Source organism: Pristis pectinata, chromosome 3, assembly GCF_009764475.1.
Source record: "Pristis pectinata isolate sPriPec2 chromosome 3, sPriPec2.1.pri, whole genome shotgun sequence".
In the NCBI taxonomy this organism is placed as follows: Eukaryota; Metazoa; Chordata; class Chondrichthyes; order Rhinopristiformes; family Pristidae; genus Pristis; species Pristis pectinata.
This window is the reverse complement of record NC_067407.1, coordinates 87356789-87379940: the sequence shown is the minus strand read 5'-3', so window position 1 is coordinate 87379940 and position 23152 is coordinate 87356789. Positions and strand designations below refer to the sequence as shown.

At 38.5% G+C, this 23152-nt stretch overlaps 1 protein-coding gene and 1 long non-coding RNA gene across 13 annotated transcripts in view; one reads left to right on the top strand and one right to left on the bottom strand.

Annotated features, from left to right (window-relative positions):
* LOC127567772 (uncharacterized) overlaps positions 1-7562 on the top strand; it is a 113185-nt gene extending 105623 nt beyond the window's left edge. The window contains exon 7 of the long non-coding RNA XR_007955944.1: positions 7451-7562. This is a non-coding gene — a long non-coding RNA (uncharacterized LOC127567772). The remainder of the gene's footprint in view (positions 1-7450) is intronic.
* LOC127567769 (1-phosphatidylinositol 4,5-bisphosphate phosphodiesterase beta-4) overlaps positions 1-23152 on the bottom strand; it is a 473077-nt gene that overhangs the window by 88125 nt on the left and 361800 nt on the right. The window lies entirely within an intron of this gene.

The window sequence follows — 23152 nt, the reverse complement described above, 5'->3', positions numbered from 1 at the left end:
ATTGAGGGAGCAAGGCCACCAGTTTTGAAGACAGTTCCTTTGTTGACTGCCTTGCTCACACTACAAGGATTACTAATGCAATGGCTGGATGGGTCATCTGTATAAGTGTTTTATAGTGAGGGTGTAGTATGGCTCATGCTGACTGCAATGCTGGTTGAGCAGAGAATATCTTTTGCATCATTCACATCCCTACGTCCTTGGCTGTGAGTGGGCACTACCCTACCCCATCTGCTCCAGTCTAGGTTGACAAAGTTATCAAACACTTGGATTTGAGTTTGCATAAACTGATACTACTGCAATAATGAAATGATGGCTGCAAAGGCTTTCTTGTATCTGTGTTCTCTTTTTGTGCATGGTTGTCTCAAAGGTGCCAGACCTAAGAGAATACTTTTGAGAATTTTCTGCAGTGTTTTTATGAATGGACTGGGAACAAAAGATAAACTATTCCCCTTGGGATTTATGTAAGCGCTAGATAGCATGCATAGATTATTTACGTGTTGAGACTTTAAACTCGCAGATTAAACCACCCACATGGAATCTGATTTGTCCAAGGATTCTTCCATGTGTATTCATGAAAATGCATGGCATAGTAAGCTGCTGCTGTGATGTATATTAGTGTTGAATTACCACCGGACAACTGTATAAACCAAGTTTAGCCATGTGCCTATTGGACAGAACTGCCTTAACTGGCCAAAATGGGAACCTTGACAAAATGATCAAGCTTGAGAACCATTTGTCTTAAAAGAATGCAAACAATATCCTGTAGGCTGAAGGAGAAGATAATGTTTTGTGAGAATGCAAAACACTGTGATATGAGAACATAAAAAGCAACATTCCTGACTGAAAATGGGATGGAAACAATGACATGTTGACAAATCTTAAAGTATCATACAGCCAGAAATGTTGTGCAGAAACCAGAAAATTACTTTAATCCAATTGTGCTAGGAAGAGTTGGAAGTAGTAAGCTTTGGTTAAGTAGCCAGAAGCAGGATGAGATAATCAGTGAGTACACTGTTTCATAGATAAAATTCTGAGGGCAAACAATTTTGAGAAGGATTCTCTACACGGCTCCATGGCTGACAGAGTTGAAGGAAGCCCTGTACAGTGGAAGCTATTGCTACCTACATTTTGCTTAGAGCTGTTGCCTGGTGTCTGTTGTACCTCTTGATGATGGAGTACACACTGCCACAGGAAGGAGGTAGCTAGCAAAAGGCTTGTGACCTAACAATTTCACAGACAGCGTAAAGTAGCTTAATGTCTCAACATTTTAAATGTGCTGCCAAGCCATTAAACTATTATGTATTTGGATATATTTATATACTATGTTTCAATGCATCTGTGAAGACATTACAACATCCTCACAAGTTCCTTGCTCTTTCAAATGATTCTTTTCTAGTGGACTACCTTAGAAGGCAGTGTACAATGACAATTGTCAAGGAAGCAGCCACATTCAATTAGTAATGATGCTGCAGTTTAAAGTCTCCCAGTGACCTTGCAAAACATTAACACATCCTTTCATTCACCTCTTCAAATGACAAAATGGACAAGAAAACAGAATTGCCACTAAAATGCATGGTAAACAGCAAAAACAAAAGAGAGATGAGCAATCCCTAAATGGATCAAATCACTCTGTAGTTTTGCCACATCTAGTATGATGGCTGGTGGACAATTAAGCAGCTAGGGGATAAGGGCAGCTTGAAGTAAATCCTCCATCCTCAGTGACAGTGGGACCCAGCACTGATTGCTGACAAGATTGAAACATTTGAAGTCATATCCAGCTAGAAGTGTCAAGCAGACGATCCATCTTGGCTTGCTCCTGAGATGAGTTCCCTCACAGCACAGTGGCACAACTAGTAGCTCCAGTGACCTGGGTTCAATCCTGATCTCCAGTGCTGCCTGTGTGGTGTTTGCACATTCTCCCTGTGACCGCATGGGTTTCCTTTGGGTGCTCCAGTTTCCTCCCACATCCCAAAGACGTGTGGGTGGTAGGATAACTTGACCGTTATCCACACTAAGTTGCCCGTAGTGTGTAAGTGACTGGTAAAATCTCAGGTAAGTTGATGGGGATGGGGGGAGAATAGGTTACAGGGAGAATTGGTGGAGGAATGGAATTGCTCTGTGAGCCAACATAGGCTCGATAAGGTGAAATGGCCTCCTCCTATGCCATATGGAAATATGAAATCACAGAAACCACACTTCAGCCTATTCAATCCACCTTATAAAGCCTCAGAGTTATACAGCACAGAAGTGGGGCCCTTCAGCCCACCACGCCCATGCTGACCTTTCTGCCCATCCACACTAATTCCATTTGCCTGCATTAAGTCTGTATCCTTCCACATCTTGCCTATTTAAATTTCTATCAAAATGCCTCTTAAATGTAGAGATTGTATCTGATTCCTCCACCTCCTCAAGAAACATATCAGGAAAGTACATCAAGAAATGGCTGACTGCAGTGAATACAGCAAAGGCTATGTGACCAGACACATCCTAGCTGTGGTAGTGAAGACCTGCTAAGTTGTTCCAGTACAGTTGCAACATTGATATCTACACGAGTGAGGAAACATTCCTAGTTAGGTCCTGTTCATAAAAAAAAAGTACACATCCAATCTGTCTAATTACTGTCAAATCAGTCAACTTTCAATCATCAGCAAAGCATTGCCAAGAGTGCCATACTTACAAATGACCTGCACGCTGGTGTACAGTTGTGGTTTGCCAGGATCACTCGGCTCCAGACCTATTACAGCCTTGGGTCCAAATGTGAAGCAATGAGCTGAATTGCAGAGTTGAGGTGCAAGTTAGTCTTTAACATTCAGGCAGCTTTCGACCAAGTGTGCCTACAAGGAGTCCTGGTAAAACTTGATCAAAACTTGGTAAAAATGGCATCAAAGAAAACACATCTAGGTTGTAGTTTGAACCTAAGGCTGTGCAAGGTCTGGAGCTGAGTGGTGCTGTCAAATCCCAAACTGGGCACTGGTGAGCAGATCCCTGGAAAACAAGTTCCTTACAATAGTACTATTGATGGCTCCTTCTGAGGTGTCAATCATCTGAGCTTTAGGACATCACTGCAAAAGCACCTCATAGTATTTTCCTGGTGCCATTTTCATTGTCCTATTGACCATTTTCAGCTACTTCATCACTAGGTCATGACTTGTTGCACAAAGCTGTCCCTGATCTGAAATAGCGAGGACCTGTATATGTTGACAGGGCCTTGCGTCACTTAGCGCCATTACCTGGGCAGGCCAGATAAGCCCTGACCATGCAAAAGGCCGGGAAAGTGTTGACAGCTAGCAAAGTCTTGACAGCTAGCAAAGTCTTGCTCACAGGCTTAGTCAATGGTCAGACCTGTCAAGGATTTTCAAAAGTTTCTAAACATTCCTGACCATGCGGCAATAGAGCCCATTGGCAGAGTGCAAACTCTATAACCCAATATCAGAAACATTTAAAAGCAATCTAACAAGTCAATGAAAGAATTTTTAAAAATCTTTACAATTTTAAAGATTTTAAAAATTAAAACACTAGTAAGCACATAAAAACTTCTAAGTAAACTCAGTTAAGATTTAAGTTACATGATTGTTACCTGGGTCACTTGCATTCATTTCTATCTATCCATTTGAATAGACTTGTGGTTCCTGGACCAGATCTAACCTCTCTCTTTCTAAGTTCTGATAAAGAGTTTCAGACTGGAAATGTTGGCTATTTCTCTATTCACAGATACTGCCTTATTTGCTGAGTTTTCCAGCATTTCCTGTTTTTACTTTAGGTCCAACCTGCCCAGGTTGAAGTGGGCAGACTCCCCAGCATAAGTGCTGGAGAAATGTAGCAAGTTGCATTCTGCTGGTGGACTCCAATCCAGTGCACTGCTCTTTGCTGCCAGGGAACTGACTGCGAGCAAAGAGCAGTTAGCAAGTTGCTGTGGAAATCCAAATCTGATGGTATTTCTGCTAAGAAATGCCCACAGTTCAATTAGTTCTGGCAAACTTGGATGAATTTAATTTTCTTTTTAAATGTAATCTTGAAATCTACTTGAATTGTAATCTTCCTGCCTTGAAAGTATTCTGGTAGAGTGCATAATCCATTTGTTGTGAACTTTCTTGGCAGTTTTGTTTTCCCATTGAAATGACTGGAGGGGATCAATAAATGACAACATAGAAGTATATTAAAAAAAAGGTAATCTGGCTCCTTGAGCCTCCTCAGCCATTCATTAAGATCATGTCTTATCTTCCACCTAAACCCCATTCTCCTGCACTATTCCCGTATCTCTCGATTCCCTTAATATCCAGACATCTATCAGTCTCGGTTCTGAACACAGCTTTCTGCGGTAGAGAATTCCAAGGACTGAACCCCCTCCATGTGAAGACATTTCTCCTAACATCAGTCCTAAATGGTCTACTTCACTGAAATCCAGCCCGCCTTGCATTGAAAGGTTTCAACAAAGTCTTTTACAAGCAGAGTCTACTCAAAGTTTCCTCATATAATGGATCTTTGCTGCTTTTCTCAAGTGGCAAGTGTATCCTTTTTCAGCTCAGGAGATCAAAACTGTACACAATACTCCAGATACAGTCTCATCAAGGCCCTCTATAAATGCAGTAAGGCATTTTTACACCTCTACTCAAATCCCCTTGTTATAAGGGCCGACATGCCATCTGTCCTTCTAATCACTTGATCTGCCCGCATGTGGTTTTCACTAACTTGTATACAAGGACACATAGAAATCTTTGAACATCAACATTACCCAATCTTTCCATCATTTAATAAAATGTTTGGCATTTGTGTTTTGTGCACCAAGGTAGATTTTTTTTATTTTTCCACGTTATGGCCATTCAATCAGCTTGTCTTCATCCCATTGAAGCCTCTTTATATCCTCTTCCCTACTCTCAATCCCACCTAGTTTTGTATCATAACTAAACGCCCCTCAGCCAAATTGTTGATGGAGATTGTGTTCAGCTGAGGCTCAAGCACCAATCCCTGTGGTACCCCACTACTCACAGCCTGCCAACCTGAGAAAGATCTGTCCAATAACCAATTCTCAGTCTGTGTCAGTAGAATGCTCACAGCCTCTTGGGCTCTAACCTTATTGCCCAGCCTCCTATGTGGGACCTCAGTGAAGGCATCTGAAAATCCAATGTCTTCGACGTGTGGTCTTATTAAAAGCCTTCTGCAAACACCAACAATTATGTGCTCAACTGCTGGAGTTTCCCAGCTAGTTCTGGCCTAATTGAGTTCAGAGAGAGAAACAGAATGGAAACAGGCCCTTCTACTCACTGACCCTGTGACAACGATCATGTACCCATTTTATTCTCCCACTTACCCACATACCAGGGGTAAGTTTCAGTCACCAGTTAACCTACCAACCCACACATTTTTGGGATTTGGGAGGAAACCGGAGCACCTGGAGGAAACCCACACAGTCACAGGCAGAACATGCAAATTTCATGCAGACAGCTCTAGACATCAGGATTGAACCCAGGTCACAGGGGCTGTGAGGCAGTAGCTATAAGAGCTGTGCCATTGTGCCGTCCCATTTTGGCAAATTTGTAATGAATTGTATTTACATATTAAATTCAATCTTCAATTCTATTTGAAATCTAAAAGACGAATTATAAACTTCCCACCCGGATAGTGTTTTGGCAAATTGCATAACCCATTTCTTGTGAACCTTCTTGAAAATTTGTGTTCCATTGAAATAAATGTTTGCAGCCAGGGATGAGTTGATAATGAACCACCGTTACTGAATCATAAAGTCCCATTTGGTCAATACCATAGCCAATGCAAAAGGTAACCAATGTGTTTTTGGTAAAAATATGGTTACTTTAGACAGCAATTATGCATTTTAATGCAATAATGCAGCTCAGCTGTATTATTCTGAGAATTACCCATTTACTAACCAAAGTTAGACTTAAAATGTCGATCTTTCATTTTATCCGTATTAACTCTTCTCAAGAGATGGCCAAGTAAACATAACAAGGCAGGATTGTGGATCTTGCCCCTGGGTATCCTTAATAGCCTACTAACTCTGAATTGTGCTCACAAAGTGATGAATTACTGATAACATCTCAAGTCCAGAATGGAAAAACTCCATGGATAACTGTTCTCTCTTTGCACCAAAACCTTCAAATTTCACATCATTGGATGTAAAACCCAATTTTAATCAATGTGTGATCATCTCTATCTGTATATGAAGTACTGTCAAAATTAAACAGCAGATTTGATTGTTGTTTGGTAATTAAGAACAGTCCTACCTTGAATGCCAGACCCTGCATGACATGATTTCAGCAGCTGTTTGTACAAAAATAATAGTGATTACAAATCAAAAATGTATACAAAATGAAATGCCACTGTTCATTAACATGTTTTTAAATGCACTTTACATTTGAACTCTAATGGTAAAAACAATAAATTTAATATGATATTTTGGATTATAAACATTCTTACTAAACATTCACTGGTGGAGTAACAAATAATTCATAAAGATGATGGTTAATCTATTGTATAAGATGCTATGAATGATGAACAATGAATGGACAACAAAAGAAAATTATACAGGTGAAGGCTAAGAAGGGATGTTAAAAGTATCTGTGTGTTGCCAAGATCAGTTGAAACTCACAGATGAATTGTGCTGATGATTAAGCAACATATCTCCACACAGTAAGTTTGCAGTTTGAGGAACAGAAATGAGCTCCTACCACTAAACTGATGAGAAATAGAATATTGCTCCTCCAAAGCATTTTTAGGAGAAAATGTTTGAAATACTGATGAAGGTAAATAGATTTGAGAAGTTTTGCATCACACAATAAGCAGAAATTACTTTTGGCCTCTGTGTGTATGTTATAAAGGCACAAGACAAGAAGCATCCTAATAATAAATCAAATTTTTTGAAGACTATAACATTTGGAAATGTCTAACTTGGGATGCTTCTGAATCTCCGGCTTCTTTTATTGTGGCTCCTCTAATGAGGATCAGTGGCCTTTTTACAGAGATCTATGCATGACTGCAAACTGTTTGCTGGGAGTGAGGTGCCATGATAGACACAGTAGTCTGATGAATTTGCTGTCTTGGTGGACATTTATTTGCTGTTGCTTTGCAGTTCAACATTGGCAAATGACCACAGCAGCAAATTCAGGCACTAATTCCCAGTGTGAATGTGATGCAGGGGATTAAAATTCATCCCATTGATAGCACTAAATGCACTGTAGAATTGTAATGGTGTGTTGCACTCTCCTTCAGAAATTCTTTCCATTGACTCCAGAGATTGTGCACAACGTACTGACACGACTATTAGTGCTAGTGAATAGGATGAATTTCTAAGCAGTTATGTTTCTATTCATTCTGGGCATGGATACATATTGCCTTGTTCTTTGATTTTTTTTCGAAGAACTCACTGGTGTTTGGGCAGGACTCTCTCCTTACTTTATCTATTCTTAGTTTTTTCTCTCTCTTTCCATCCCTCAAGGCTGTGATTCCATGCGAGGCTGAAGTTCAATAAACAACTCTCCATTCCCTAGCTCAACCATCCATTCCCTGCACCTGTGCCTTTCTGGTGGTGTTGCCATGCTAAATAACTGAGACCATTATGGATCAGCCCTTGTCCTGCTCTTACACCTCTACAGCATAGCAGCCAGGAGGAGAAACACTGGCTGGTTTCCTATTTCTTCCACTTCCTAACATGTGGATAGTAAGGGAAACTACAGTGATCTGTGAGCTCAGTTTAGACTGGAGATTGAACCTAGTATATTCCTGCTCTGTACAATTCAACTCATGATGCAGTGAATTAAGTGTGGGCCCGATTTAATGATTGTGCCAATTTGAAATAAAATGTATTTAAAACGCCTGGACTATAGTTTAATAAATACAAATATCTTCTTTTTCATAAATGCAAGTTCAGCAAGTGCATCTTCCTGCATAAGGACCTGTAAACTCCATGGGGTAATTTTTCTTTCTTCAATGACCAGACTATAATCTGACAGATTAAAATGCCCAGACATTGCAGAATTCTTCAGGAATTTAACTTCCTTTAAATCAACTCGATCAACAATAGGTGACAATCTCCCCTCAGCCATATTATTGTCCAGGCAAAGAGGAAAATGTACCTCCTCATGTTTTCTTGGGGTGAGGGACTGGCAGCACTGTGAAAAACTTCCAAAGCCTAGAGAAGTATAGAAGGTACAAGAGTGAAATTAAATGATAAATTAAGAAGTCAACCAGGGCGCACGAACAAGCATTTTCAGGTAAAAAATCAAATTAAATCTAAGATATTTTATAAGAAGGGAAATAGGATAATAAAAGATCAAGAAGTTTCTATTAGGGGCCAAAATGGTAGCTCCTCATAGCGATAGAAGAAACGTGTATGGTTCTAAATGAGTTCTTTGTGCCAATCTTCTGTGACGATGCAGGTATTGATATTAATAAGGAAGAATATGAAATATTTAAATGATAGACATAGAGAGAGGGGATATTAAGGGATTTTGCTTTATAATTGTTAATAAATTTCTAGGCATGAACAAGATGTATCCCAAGATATTACAAGAAGCAGGGAAGGAAATAGCACAGGATATGACTACCAATTTCCATTCTATTTTGGCTAAAGATGTGGTGCTGGAGAAATAGAAGATTGCTAATTTTGTGCCAATTGATTAAAACGTGAGGAATTGATAGACCCAGCTAGATGGCCTTACATCAGTGGTGGCAAAGTTATTGGAAAAAATCTGAGCACCAGTGGAAAACGTCAATTAGAAAAGTTAATCAAGGACTGTCATGATGGGTTAGCTAAAGGAAAGTTGTGACTTGACTGTGCTGAATGAACTTTTTGAGCACGTAACAAGGAGGGTTGATACCAGCTTTGACGAGGTGTTCATGGATTTTGGCAAGCGTTTGACAAAGTTACACATGGAAGGTGGATAAGGAAAGTGAAAGCCAATTCAAAGGAAAATAGCAAGTTGTATTAGAAATTGGCTCAATGGAAGAAAGGAAAGGATAATAGTCAATAGGAGTTACGGTGACTGGAGGTCCTTTACTATCATGGCATACTTTAATGACTTGGACTTAAATTTAGGGACAATTATTAAGAAAATTGCCAGAGGCACCTGGATTGGCAGAGTAAGTATTAGCCAGGACAAAAGTTCCAGGCTGCAGAAGATATCAATGAAGTGGTCAGATGGGCGGAAAAATAGCAAATGGAATTTGATCCAGAGAGGTGTGATGTAATGCACTAGGAGAGGGCAAACAAGATAATAGCAGAATAGTAAGAGCAGACAGGAATGTGTCCGGAGATTCCCAAATGTAACTGGTTGACAATTTTGTTTAGAAGGCATAAAATTTGAAGAGCTATAACCTGAAGGCCACATACTGAGCTAAGGAGTGGGAGTGACTAAACGACATTTTTGCCTGCATGGATATGATGTGCCCAATGGCCACCTTCTGGGCCATAAATTTCCATGAATCCCTGCACATAATTTTATGCATAATTCTACAGTGGCTCTCGATTGTATTCAGCTAGTTGAAAGTATTTGTAGCTGTAATGATAAATATCCATAAGAATTACTAAAACAGTGGCTTCATTGCACCTCATTACAAATGTATTAACTTTTTTTTCCTAAATGCAAAACTATGAAATTATATCATGAAATATTAAAACAAAAGAATCTTGAGGCGTTTGCCTGAAAATTTAATTTTTGAAGATGTCTTCCCTACTTAAAATTTATTCAAATATTTTAGTGACCTGTGACAAATATTTGGTTTGTGAATACCAACAAATTACTTTTTCATTTCGAAGGAAAAATATGCACTAAGCTATTGTGTTCATAGCACACAGTATGCTCTTACAAGTGGTATTATCTTCCTTCTGTTCAATACTGTTTTTTTTATATTAAAGCTTGACATGCAGCTTTCAAATGGGGACAAACTGTTCAAATGCTAATTATAAATGTTATGAGAACTATGAGGAAATACCATACTCAAGCAGCTTCATACACAAGATACTTATTTTTTTAAAGAAGTGCACTTGAACTTCATGTTACATCAACCTTAAATGATAACTTGCATTGATTCTCTATACAATGCTAAGGGAAAAGATTACACTTAGGAATTCACACTGTGCTTTCTAGGTGAATCCTTTTGTTTCGGTGCATCAAAGAACAAAGGTGTCACATGTCCCAGCGCAAAGCTTCTATAATGAGCCAGTAATTAAATTACAATCCTGTTTTTGTGTTGTTCATCTTTTGTGTTTTTGACATACGAAAGAGAAATAAGACTCACAGAATAAATAACTCTTTGTGTAACAATCCACTCAACGTCGAGCTATGTCTAATTGTTTGGCATGTACAGTATTTTCATGACTGAATACCTTTTCATCATTGACTGAGAATTGGTAAATATGAATCTTAGATCATTGATCACATTAGCTCGCAGAAAAGTACTAAATGTTGGTTAAGGAAGGTAATCCTTTTGTTTTCCTTATCATGGTAACGCAATCTAATTTTACATACATTTAACATTTAGTACCACTACCTGATCATTTTGTCTCTCCAAGCCTTCAAGTTGTTCAAGCTGAGCTTTTTTTAATTGGTCCATTTCCTTGGTTTGCTTTATTGCAAGCTGAAAAGATGAAAATGCTGCAGGTTTATTGAACGTAAGACACTATTGGCTGTAGATTATATTTTGCTGACGCATAAATGAATAACACCTATCTGAAGTCTATTGCTAAGACCTTCTGCATCAGACCTCTTGAATTGGTTTTGTTACTAAGAATGCTCTGGCAATATAAAGTAGAGGAAACGGATTTATATTCATGGGGACTATTTTAATAACATCAATGAGCAGAAAAATACCAGCAACTGACTGTTGTTCTAAATATATAAAATTGACTGGCAATTGTTTCTGAAATGGTTAAATAAACAGCAGTAACGTTAAACAAGAATGATTTATGACCAGATTAACTTCTGTTTATTGGAACACTTAATACATTGAAAATATCTTAATTATGACTGTGCTGAAGAATGAAGATTCCATCTGATTGAAACAATTCCAAGCCATTTGATAGATAGATAAAGAGCAGTTTCCTTCCTAGACCATCAGCTGGGCACCAGACAGACATAGCATGAAAAACAATGGATGCTCCAACAATTCCATCTCCCATATTACTGCCCCAAGCATTCAATCTCAGTTCAGAAACTAATTTACTAATGTTTAATCCGATCGCACATATCATAATCAACATTCACAATGCCTCCACCTCTGCCATGGGGAGTCCAAATAAGGACTGGGCAATTATCTTTCTTCTGTTGATGAGTACAACACTGAGCTTCTCATCGATACTTCAATTTGCCCTCTCCCACCTTAACAATTCTGACTTTTTTTTTGATTTTCCAACGGAAGTCAATGTAAATTTGAGGAACGTGCCTCCCCAAACAACACCAAGTGTTTATTTAGTGCCTTTAATACAATAAATTGTCAAAAAGCATTTCATGGAAGTGTTATTGAACACCAACTAACCATTCTGGAATTTTTACAAAATGCTAGTCTATGTAATGGTTACTACAAAACTGGGCAGTTGTATACACACATCTGGCTCACTAATGGTCCTTCAGGGAAGGACGTTTGCCATCCTTATCCAGTCCAGATGCTCAATCTGAGATGTCCCCTCAGCTCAGGGGCGGTTATGAATGTACAATAAATTCAAGCTTTGCCAGCAACATCATCATTCCATGAATAATAAAAGAAACAGCCATCTCAAAGAGGTAAATTTTAAGGAGTGTCTTTTAGAGAAGAGAAATGGAGAATTTGGTGATGGTATTCCAAGCAGCTGGAACACCAAATGAATGGCTGCTAAGGAATAAGTAAAGGATATTGATGATGCACAGGGGGCCAGATTTGGAGGAACATGGGAACTTTGTGGGACTAAAGGACTTCTTAAAATTGGAGATGTGAAAGACCATGGTGAACTTCAAATTTTCTGGGCTAGGCTGGGCTGAGAGCCAGTGTCAGTCAGTGAACACAAGGGCGATGGTTGAACAAGATGCATTGTGAGCCAGAAGGTAACCAACAACAGATTGAGGAACAGAGGGTAGAAGATAAGAGGTCAGACAACAGAGTATTGAGACAATTGAGGCCAGAAATAACATGGAAACCTGGAGGAAAGTTTCAAATAAGCACATCTAATTGATCCCGATGGCCCTTCGGTCATAACAATGACTTTAGGAACTTACAAAGCACACAAAATGCTGGAGGAACTCAGCAGGTCCCTAGGGTCTCCACTTTTGCAACTTAGTCATGTTTCCATCAGTCAGAGGGTACTAATAATGGGAGTACCAGAAATTGGGGAATTTGTGAGATTGTGGATGGGACAGGGAGCACTTAAAGATGTATGTGCTCCTTGGCAAGGGAATTTATTTATGTGGTAATACACAAAGGGTACCATAATGGGAGTCTGATCTGATCCAGCTGGTTCTATATCAATACCAAAGACCAGCTTCGTTGCCCTGTATCCAGTTGCCTTACCTTTCCTACTGCCACCCTTTGAGGACACTGGGGCCTTCTTTGCCATGTATGATATTCCCTGTTTCCTTCCCATTCTGCTGCAGGTCCCAGACTCTCTTGGTTTCTCTAAATTTCTTTATTTCAGTTTTTATTTATCTTGGCACCATCACCACTTCTGTCATTTAATAATTTCCCAACTTCCACCTAATTTCAGGCCATGGTCTTCTTTCTCCCTGTATACCTTATAACTTATTTTACTCCTCTATTTAAAGTATTCATCTGGGGAAACATCTACCCAGCATGATGATTACCTGCTTTTATTTCAGATTGGCATTATCTTCAGAATTTAATTTCACCCAACCAACTTCCTCAACTTCACAAAGAATGAAAGAATTGTGTCAAATGTTTGTGTGTCAAAGCTCCAGCCAACTTTTCCTGCTGGGGCAATTTGCATGGGCAAGGTACCATTCTAGCAAATGTAAATTATTGCTAAAATACAATTTAAAAATTAACATAGGAAACGGGGACAGGAGTACCATGCACCCCTTTGAGACTGCTCTGACATTCATCAAGATGATGGCAGACCTTCTACCTCAGACCAATTTTCCTACCCTATCCTTAAATCCCTCGATTCCCTTAATATCCAAAAATCTATTGATCTCTGTTTTGAATGAACATCACCGAGCCTCTACAGCCAATGGTATTAAATAAATACAATTATACACAGTGGCATACCCGTTTCCTTTCCTCCAGGAACTTTTTAGTGTTGCTGCTGTTCAGTTCCCTGACTCGCCTGAAAAAAGAAAGCATTGAAAATTTTTGGATGGAATTTCGGTGCAATTTTTGACAGCAACTGCCCACTATGAAACAGTGTATAGTAAAAAAAAAAGTAATGAAAACAATTCATAAAATCTTCTAACTGATGACTGCTTGATTTTTCAGACGTAAAGACCTTACTGGATCTTGTTGCTTTGTGAAACATCTCAGCTTAGATACCTCACAGTATATAGCATCAATGAAAACACACTTTCAGACTAAATTTAAATCTTACACTCATCAATGGTGACATAGTGCCGCAGCAGGTAGTGCTGCTTCTTCACAATTTCAGGGAGCAGTGTTTGCTCCTGACCCCTGATGCTGTCTGTGTGGAGTTTGCAGATTCTCCCTGTGTCCATGTGGGTTTTCCCAGGAGCTCCACTTTACTCCAGCAATCCAAAAACGGGTGATTGTCAAGTTAATTGGTTATTACAAATTACCCCTAGTGTAGGTGGGTGATAGGGGAATCAGAATGGGGTTGATGGTCATATGGGAGAGAATAGGTTACTGGGAAATAAGCAAGGGGTTGGGATTGATGGGGTTGCTCTTATAGTTGGCATCGTCTTGTTGGACCAAATGGTATCTTGGTTTCCTACTATGTTGTAAGAAAATATGAGAAATAACATGGGAAAATAAATTTAAAACCTGCTTATTCATCAGGAAAATCAGGCCACACAGCAGTAAAGCATATTCTTCTTTTGAAAAGTCTTCGATAGAATTTTTTGATTATGTTTACCACAGAAGATCAACTTACCTTTCCCTTTCAGCTTTATTCTTGATGCTTTTATCATGGCTTATGGCTTTGCTGTTCTCCATGGAACTCTTGGCTTGATTAGCACGCATTTCTTTGCTGTGTCTTTGACATAAACAGAGAATAAATCAATAGGATGCATTAGTCCTGATGTGTAACTAATACATTAGGAGACCAAACTCACATTGGTTGATTTCTTTGCAGAACAACTTCATTTAGTCCATAAATGTGATCCATCCAATCACTTGCCATTTTAATTTTCCACTCCCAATCTGACCTCTCTGTCCTTCGGACTCCGACACAGTTCCAATGAAACTCAACAAAAGCTCGAGGAACACTACTTATATCTCTCGTCGACCTACCTCATTGAGGTATGTACCACCAGGCTCAAGGACCTCTTGTACGGACCTCTAATATGATAAAGATTAACTCTTGATCTCTCAATGTACCTCATCATGGCACTTGCACTTTATTTGTCTACCTGCACTGCACTATGTTCTGCTTTCTGTTGTTTTTCCCTTTTGTATGGCGTCGCTGTACTTATGTATGGAAAGCTCTTTCTGGATGGCATGCGACAAGAGCTTTTCACTATCTCAGTACATGTGAAAATAATAAACTAATAACCAATTATAGCCTTCCAGTCTCAGTACTAAGTTTAACAAATGATGCTGCTAAAACAAATGCTATTTAATTCTGATTGTAGGTGCTCATAATGCTTCTGCTGTTTAAAACTTCTCTGGACCATCCTTTGTCTCTTTCCTTGCCACACATTTTTTTTTAGTATCATTTGGTTTGTCTTTTAATCTGTCTTTTGTTCCATATCACCGACTCTCCCTTACCACATTCTCTCCCTCTGTACTTGCTCAATACCTGACAAAATAAGGTGTACACCCCATTTTTCTTTGCCTGGATGCTGACTGAGCTGCTGATAATTTCCAGCCTTTTCTGCCTAGGGTTCAGATTACTCGCAATTGCAGCATGTTGCTTTTTTTCATCAATGACAAGAGGGGTAAATGAGAATTGCAGAATAATCATCTGAAACTGTTGAACTCAAGTTGCATTCAAGCTGAATTCAAACAGCTATAATGTGCTTAGTTGAAAGATGCTGTATTATTCCTGGAGGCTAGATTGAACTTCACTGGAATAGTGTAGGAGGCCAAAGAGGGATGGATGGGAAAATTAAATCCATAGGTGACTGGAAGCTTGGAGATTGAATAGTGTTTTGCAAATCACCATCATATCCCATGCTGTTTGCACATAACACAACTGTGAAACACGAACCTTTTAGACATGCTGTTAAATTTGCATGATCTACCTGTCCATTTTGATCAGATAAAGCTACATGTACCCTAAACTCCATACTTTTATGTAGGGAATCAGTAATGGAAATAATTATTTCACTTTGTGAAGATACAACAAAGCTTTATCTGTGTCATTTTATAATTACAAACTGGCTGGTAATACCTATGCTTGTTCTTTCACACAATATGAGCACCAATGGCAAGGTTAGCCCTAAATTATCATGGAGAGACACAGCACAGAAACAGGCCTTCAGCCACCTCCCCCATTCCCCTCACCCCTGACACCTCATTTGCATCAACCATCAACTATCCATTAAATTACCCTTGTGTTATTGAACTACAACAGTCCTTCCGGCCAGGGCAATCCTGCAATGCTGTAAAATTGAAAATCCAAAATTATGTCCCAGTGATGGTGAAAAAGTGCCAACATATTTGTGATATGGAAACCTAGCAAGAGGTGGTGTTCCCAAATGCTCAAAATAATATATATAAAACTGGTATTTGTATGAGAGGAGCAAATTGGTATGTGGCTGTTAAGCATATGATCTGCTGAAGAAATCTGCAGATTTAATAAGAATGGCAAAATGTAATGAGTGGCATGCCACTGCCTTTGATACTGGGACCCCAACTTTATACAATTTATGTAAAGGACTTGGATGAAAGCACCGAAGATATGGATGCTAAATTTTCTGATGTCACAAAGTTAGGTAGGAAAGTAAATTGTCAAGAGGATGTACAAGACTACAAAGGGATATAGGTAGGCTAAGTAAGTGGCCAAAGATCTGGTAAATGTAGCATAATACGGGAAAACGTGAAACTGTCCATTGTTCTATGTTTCTGTGGTATGAAAAATATAAAAGGAATGTAGAATCTAAATGTTGAGAGACTGCAAAGCTCTGGGACACAGAGGAATCAAGTACATGATTCACAAAAGGTAACAGTGCAGGTACACCAAATGGTTAGGGGAGCTAACAGAATGATATTGGTTATTGCTAGAAGAATTGAATTAAAAAGATAGGGAAGTTATGTTTCAATTAAATAGGATATTAGTGAGATCACAACTGCAGTATTGTATTGGTCTTCCAATGCATTTAAGGATACTTGGGATAGGTAGATTGTCTAATGACTAAAGGCTAGATGGGTTTGCCTTGTATTTACTGGAGTTCAGAAGAGTGAGAGATGATTTGGTTGAAGCAGACAAAATCTTGAGTCCTTGACCGGGTAGTTGCGAAATGGATGTTTCATCTTGTGGGAAGTTTAGAACTAGGGGACACTGTTTAAAAATAAAGTTTGCTTATTTTTAAAACAGAGGCAAGACAATTATTTTTCTCTCAGTCAGGAGTATTTGGAGCTCTTCCTCAAAGGGTGGTCATTGAGTATTTTTGAGGCGGAGGAGATGAATTTTGTTAAGTAAGGAGATGAAAAGTTACCAGGGAGGGGGAATGTAGAGCTGAAATCAGATCAGATCAGCCATGTTTTCACTGAACAGCAAAACAGACTTGAGGGCCCAAGTGGCCCATTTCTTCTCCTAATTCATTTGTTCACAAAAAATGCAAGTGGGTGGGCACCACAGGTGGTAAGTGTTGGAAGCTGGACAAGTGCTGGCCAATGTGGCCCAAAATAACCTTCTGCCCAATGCAGCTTACGTGCAGACTGCACTAATTGGAAAATTTATTTTGAAAAATATTTATTTAAAATGAAAGTATTTTCTAGAGATTAACATTTGTTACAGTTTTAAGTTTTTAAAGTTTGAACACTTTAAAATAGGAAGTAAATTATTATGTTTCCATTGAGTGTAAAAAAATTTTGGCATAGACTTCTGCTTATGGCCCAGGTGAGTATTATGGGCATGGCTCAAGTCAAAGAAGATAAAACCCTATATAAATGTATCTGTATTAAATTGCCATCATGAAATACACTACTGGATTTGGCTGGAAATGCTGATAGTTGTGTACTGAACTGGCAGTGAGTGTAAGTGTCACTAAGTTTGGGATTCCCCAGTGAGCACAGAAATCCTGAACTTGTTGTCTGCCTCTTGATGGGGTTTTGATGATTCTAATCTAATGTTGGACTCCGCTTGGAGTGCAGAGAGGAGACATAAACTTGGAAATTGACCCTCTGAACTAGCATAAGATTAACATGCCGAAGGAACCGATAGTCCGTTCATCTCAATGGAGAAGAATGCCTTTGAGGACAAAGCTAAATAGTTACTAAAATTGTGTTTGCTTTTAATTAATTGATTTTAACTTATTTTAGTGTTTTACATGTTTTAGTTTGTCATAATTTAAAGTTTTTATTGCTTCGTTGATTTTCTGTACTTTATAAAAGAAACTCAATATGTCAGCGACTTTCTGAAACATTCAGAGTCCTTGACACCTGACCGAGCTGGGGCACTGCTTAGTGTTAACTTTCCTTTCCAACTACTTGTGGGTGGGGCTTATTCTGGCCCACCCTTGAAAAGACCCATGTTGCTCAAGGCCCAGTCACTCCACAGGGCCTCTCCATTTAGGAGCGAAATGACAATTAGTACCAGTTGACTCTGGCATAGCTATAGAATGTAACTGGGTACTTACTAAGCAGATCTGTGGCAACACAGGTAGCTCAGTGCTGGCAGCAGCTCCTGGCCCATGCAGCTCCATAGACCCATAACTATACAGGATCCACCTCCCCTCCCCCCCCCAAGATTATGACATGGTTTCGATCCTGAGAACTGTTCATAATTTGAATGGTTCTTAAGTCAGAAATGAAGCTGCAATCCACACAGCAGAAGATGCCTGCAGCCCCACAGCAGCTGGCAAATCCATCCCGCCAATCTCCTAAATGCTCGTTTGTAATGTATGGGCTGTACATAAGTCGGGCATTTGTAAGCTGGAGAGGACCTGTCTTATCATTTCTGTTGATGCATGTTTGGCTTAGAATGTTCTTAATAATATGGTGTCTCACTGGAAAATGGAAATTTAATGCTGAACAACTTATAACTAATTTGTTGAAAATTAAGCAGGTTATATATTCTAAAACTATTTAATTAATATCAAAGGATGTTTAAGATCATATTGAATACAATTAAAAGATCAAAGTGCCACCTAATTTTAGAACTTCATGACCAGTTATTTCTGAATCTCCTGGGATTTAAACTGTGCTCAGTATAGAAAAACTGCAGGCACAGGTAAGAATAATCTCAATTCAGACAAAATGAAATTAATCATGCATTGTTAATAGCTATATTCTATTGCAATTTGGTATATGATACTTAGCAGGTTTGGCATTATGCCTGGTTTATGGATTCTTGTGAAGATAATTTTCATCTTTGCTGATTTGCTTGGTAGAGTCACTTTTAGCATATTTATCAAATCTGCTATCTCAGGAACACCAAAATATTCCACATTGAATAACAAATCCCTTAATGCTCAATATCCAAACTGGTCCCGAACAAAGAAATGCTACCTGACTGCTCCCTCATACAAGTCCCAAATACCAATGATTAAGACACAATTATACAAAAGATCAAAGATAATTTTATCTAATTCAACAGATAATGATACCTTTTCTTCTGCAATGATTAATACAATTTTACTGTGGTGAATTGGATGACAAACATCTCTTTAGAATACGGGTTAGATTACTGTGGATGTTGGTAGCTGTTTAGAATAGCATCTAATATAGTGAAATTTAGGAATATGAACAAACTCATAACTTTAACAGTGTGTACAACAGCTCCTTCTAATGCATTTCTATGAGAACTATCGGCATTATACAATTACAGGTAATTTCCAGATTATGCTATTAATGTAATTTTGTTCCTTGTTTCATAAGGTTTCATATCAATGTGGGCCTGGACAGAATGGATAGGAAAAACACATTTTCCTTAAAGAGGAGTTAATAACAGGGGTAGGGTTCTTGGATTTCAAGTAACTCATTGAAGAATTAGAAGGGAATTGAGGAGAAATGTTCTTCTTAACCAGAGGGTGATGGGAGTGTGGAACACTGCCTGACAGAATGGAAGGGCAGAAGTCCTCATAAAATTTCAAAGGTTCTTGCACATGCACTTGAAGGACTATAACCTATTGGTCTAATGTCAACAATAAGAAATCAGATTTAGACTTGGATACAATGGACAGAGTGATCTTCTTCTGTGCCATGAAATTTTATGATATTTTGATTTTTAATAGCAAGGGGAAATTCGCATCTACATCTCATTACATCTTTATGATTTGTGTTCATTCAAAAATTTTCTCTGCAACGGTAATTTTGCTTGGAATTATGGCTTTTCTGATTTACTGCTACATTCAAAGCAAGTTTGAAACTGGATTCAATAGGTCTAATAATTTGTGCAGTTTTACCAAATAAAACCACCCACACAAACTTTTACCCTGTTGTTAAAACTCCAGCCATTTCATTACTGCCTTTCAGATAAGTAAATGTGCTGCCCTTATCAGAGTTGGCCCTCAAGTGACCCAAGTCCCACGATCTTGGGCCTATTTTAACTGTGAGTCACCTTCCACATGTGAGCATTTGTTGGAGGCTGGGCATTTGAATCCTATTGGTCAATGCATGCAAAATCTTCAGTTGGGTAGCTGGAGATGATCCAAAGGCCTTCAAGTGGTGCAGGAAGTGGTGGATACTAACAGTATCAAAATTGTTCTTAAAAGGTGCCTGCAGCAAGTACGTACTTCAATTCCAATTGGACCCTATGCGTGGCAAAACCAGCAAAAATTGCAAATCACCAGGAAATGGAGTTACTCTATTTTAATATTTCCCCAGCTCCATTCCCAGAGAGTCGAAATTAGGCCACACATGGCAAACTCATACCTCAGAACAACTGGGGCTGGTGCTTTGCTCATACTGGCCACATCTTGAGACAAAGCCATATTAGTATATAATTATTGTTTAGTATCTAGCTGTAAGAACATGAACAAAGTAGCAAGGCTGAGGAAAGTAGTAACTTATGGATAGAATGATCAATGTCTAAACACATGGCAACGGATAGAACGGGATGCTTTCTACATTGTAAACTTAATTGATTTTGATTTATTGATGAGTGGAGATGAAATTATAACTCTTTAGGTTACAGAAGACTATCCTTCTTATCCAATATAAGGATATATTTGTACCATGCATTACTCTATGAAGCACCATTTTAACATTATTCAAAGCTATTGTGATTATAATCACCAATTTTATTGCATTCTCACTTTGATGGTCTTGCAATGAACTTAAAACAGCAAGCTGAAGCAAGACTTTTCCCTGATGTCACTGTTCCCCTTAGCACCATCATCTCAATTAACCAACAGACTAACACCTATTACACCACCTGTATTAACACCAGATACTTATTCCAAATAAGTACATCACGACAATGATGGACAATGTGATTGATGATGTCCACGCCAGGATATTACAGTATCTTAACTGGGAGGTGCTTCTGGTTGTTGCTGCCACTACTAATTTTGGGTAAAGAATTCAGATAGTTCAGCAGCAAGCTTCCAAGGATTGGAGTGCAATCATAATAATGCCTCTGCCTAGATGCTTTAAACTTGATACATACCTATCATGAATAAGTTTGAGATGCTGACTTTGTTGCTCATGCATACTAATGAGCAGTTTCTTTAACAAATCACATTGCTGGCTCAAGTGAAGATCCCTTAGCTCCTGTTCTTCTGCACAATGCACATTTAACATTTCTGACCACTCCTTGGTCTGTTGAGTAACAATCTCTTTTACCTGTTGAAAGAAATATGATAGATCACATACCATTGTAATTGAAGTAGATATATAGAAATGTCAGGGAGCCTGTTGGAATCATGGGCTTCCACTATGTTCACCAAGATGTGACACTTTGTGTTTTGGAGAACTAGATGGCAGAATTGCTATTGGCGGGATCTAAATAGGCACAGATAAACAATTTGCTATTTCACACCTGAGCAAATGTTCCCAAGCAGATTGAATGCGGGTGCAAGTAGTGGGAATGAAAAAATAACACAGGAATGTTCTCCACTAAAGCATAGGATTGCAAAGAACTGGTAGCTATCTGCCACTTCCTCTGCTGAACGGGCAGCGGTGGATAGGCAATGGTTCTTTAAAAGTTGTCAGGTAAAGGGAGAGTGATCCAATATTTATCACCTAGAAAATTATTTCTGTCCCATACCGCTAAACATACCACATAGTAGCGTTCACTTGTGGTACCCTGAAATTCAATTCCATTACTGCTCCCATATCAAGTAGTTCTAATGACGGAACTGGAATTTCCAGGCAAATAATGCCTTTCACTTTCAAACTGAATCAGCTGATCAAGTAGAAAACCACATTAATGGGAGCCATGGTGAAGAATATGAAGACTACTTCTAGCTCTCGTTGGAGCACGGTAAATATGGAAATAAAATCAAGAAGCAATCCAGTCCTTTTCCCCTTAAAAAGACAGAACTTGCATTTGTATACTGCCTTGTTACTCTTTGAAAATTTTAAAACTTTATTTATACAGCACGGTAACAGGCCCTTCCAGCCCAACGAGCCCACGTCACCCAATTACACCCATGTCAACCTACTACCTGTACGTCTTTGGAATGTGGGAGAAAACCCACAGTTATGAGGAAAACGTACAAACTCCTTACAGAGGCGGGAATTGAACCCCGATCGCCGGCACTGTAATAGCGTTAAGCTAATGATTACGTTACCATGCTACCTAATTTGATTAAATAATCAGGGCTATTTTTTTTAATGCAGAATTAACAAGATACCAAAAGCTAACGTTTGTGCATGTGTTCGGAAAATGATCCCACATCTTTCATCAGCAGATGTATAAATATGTTCCTTGCGTGATAGGAATAGTTTTTGCAATTTTCTGATTTGCTCGACCTCTTTCAGTCAGGGTCATCTACTGATGTTAATTGCTAAAATAACTAAACTGCAGATACACACTTTTCAGATATCTAACTGCAGTATTATCAGTGCTTATCTGGATCAATCAATAAGTTTAACAAACCTCCTTCAGTGCAGTTCTGATTTCTATGAATCACACTGCATGGTAAATGATCAGCCTCATTTTCCCCGCCTTAGATGGAAAATGGATCTAGAGTCTGGAATTAGCTTATGGCAATTTTAACCATTAATTTAGCTTCCCTTTGTCATATAATCCGGGTGTCAAGTGATTTTTTTCCTAAAAACAAAAGAAATCTAAACGCAAAATACAAGTGCATATATCTAATACCCTTTTACACAAGTAAAACAAAATGATGTTTATAATCATCAATTGACAAATACAGTGTTGGAATAACTATAGAAGGATCAAACTGCACTTGCTGCTCTGTGAATAAACAATTTTGCCAAAGCTTTAAGAACACTGTTCATTTTGGTGATTGTTTTCTCTCAAACATCCCTGTAATAACACTTATCGGTACATTTATTTATTCTGAACTAACATTGTGATAAATAGAATGACAGACGGGTACTGATTTTCTTTATTTATTTTAAATAATGCACTATCGTTATGCATAGAAACACATGGATCTATCTGCAGAAGAAACCTTTATGGCAACACTGTTTGGAAAATATTAGTTATTCAAACACAAAATTAAAGTAAAAGTGAAATCATTTGCCACGCTGATTACATGCAGACTGGGATCTTTATAAAGCACACATTGGTTTCTGCTTTATTGATGGAATACTTATTATGGCCCATGCAAATTGAGTTCTTAACCACATTTCTATTCATTCTCCTTCATTACATATAGAACATAATTTCAATGCACTTATAAGTTTAAAATGCAACATTGCAGTACCTTTAATTTGTGGTCTGAAGATAAGGTTTCTATTTTGA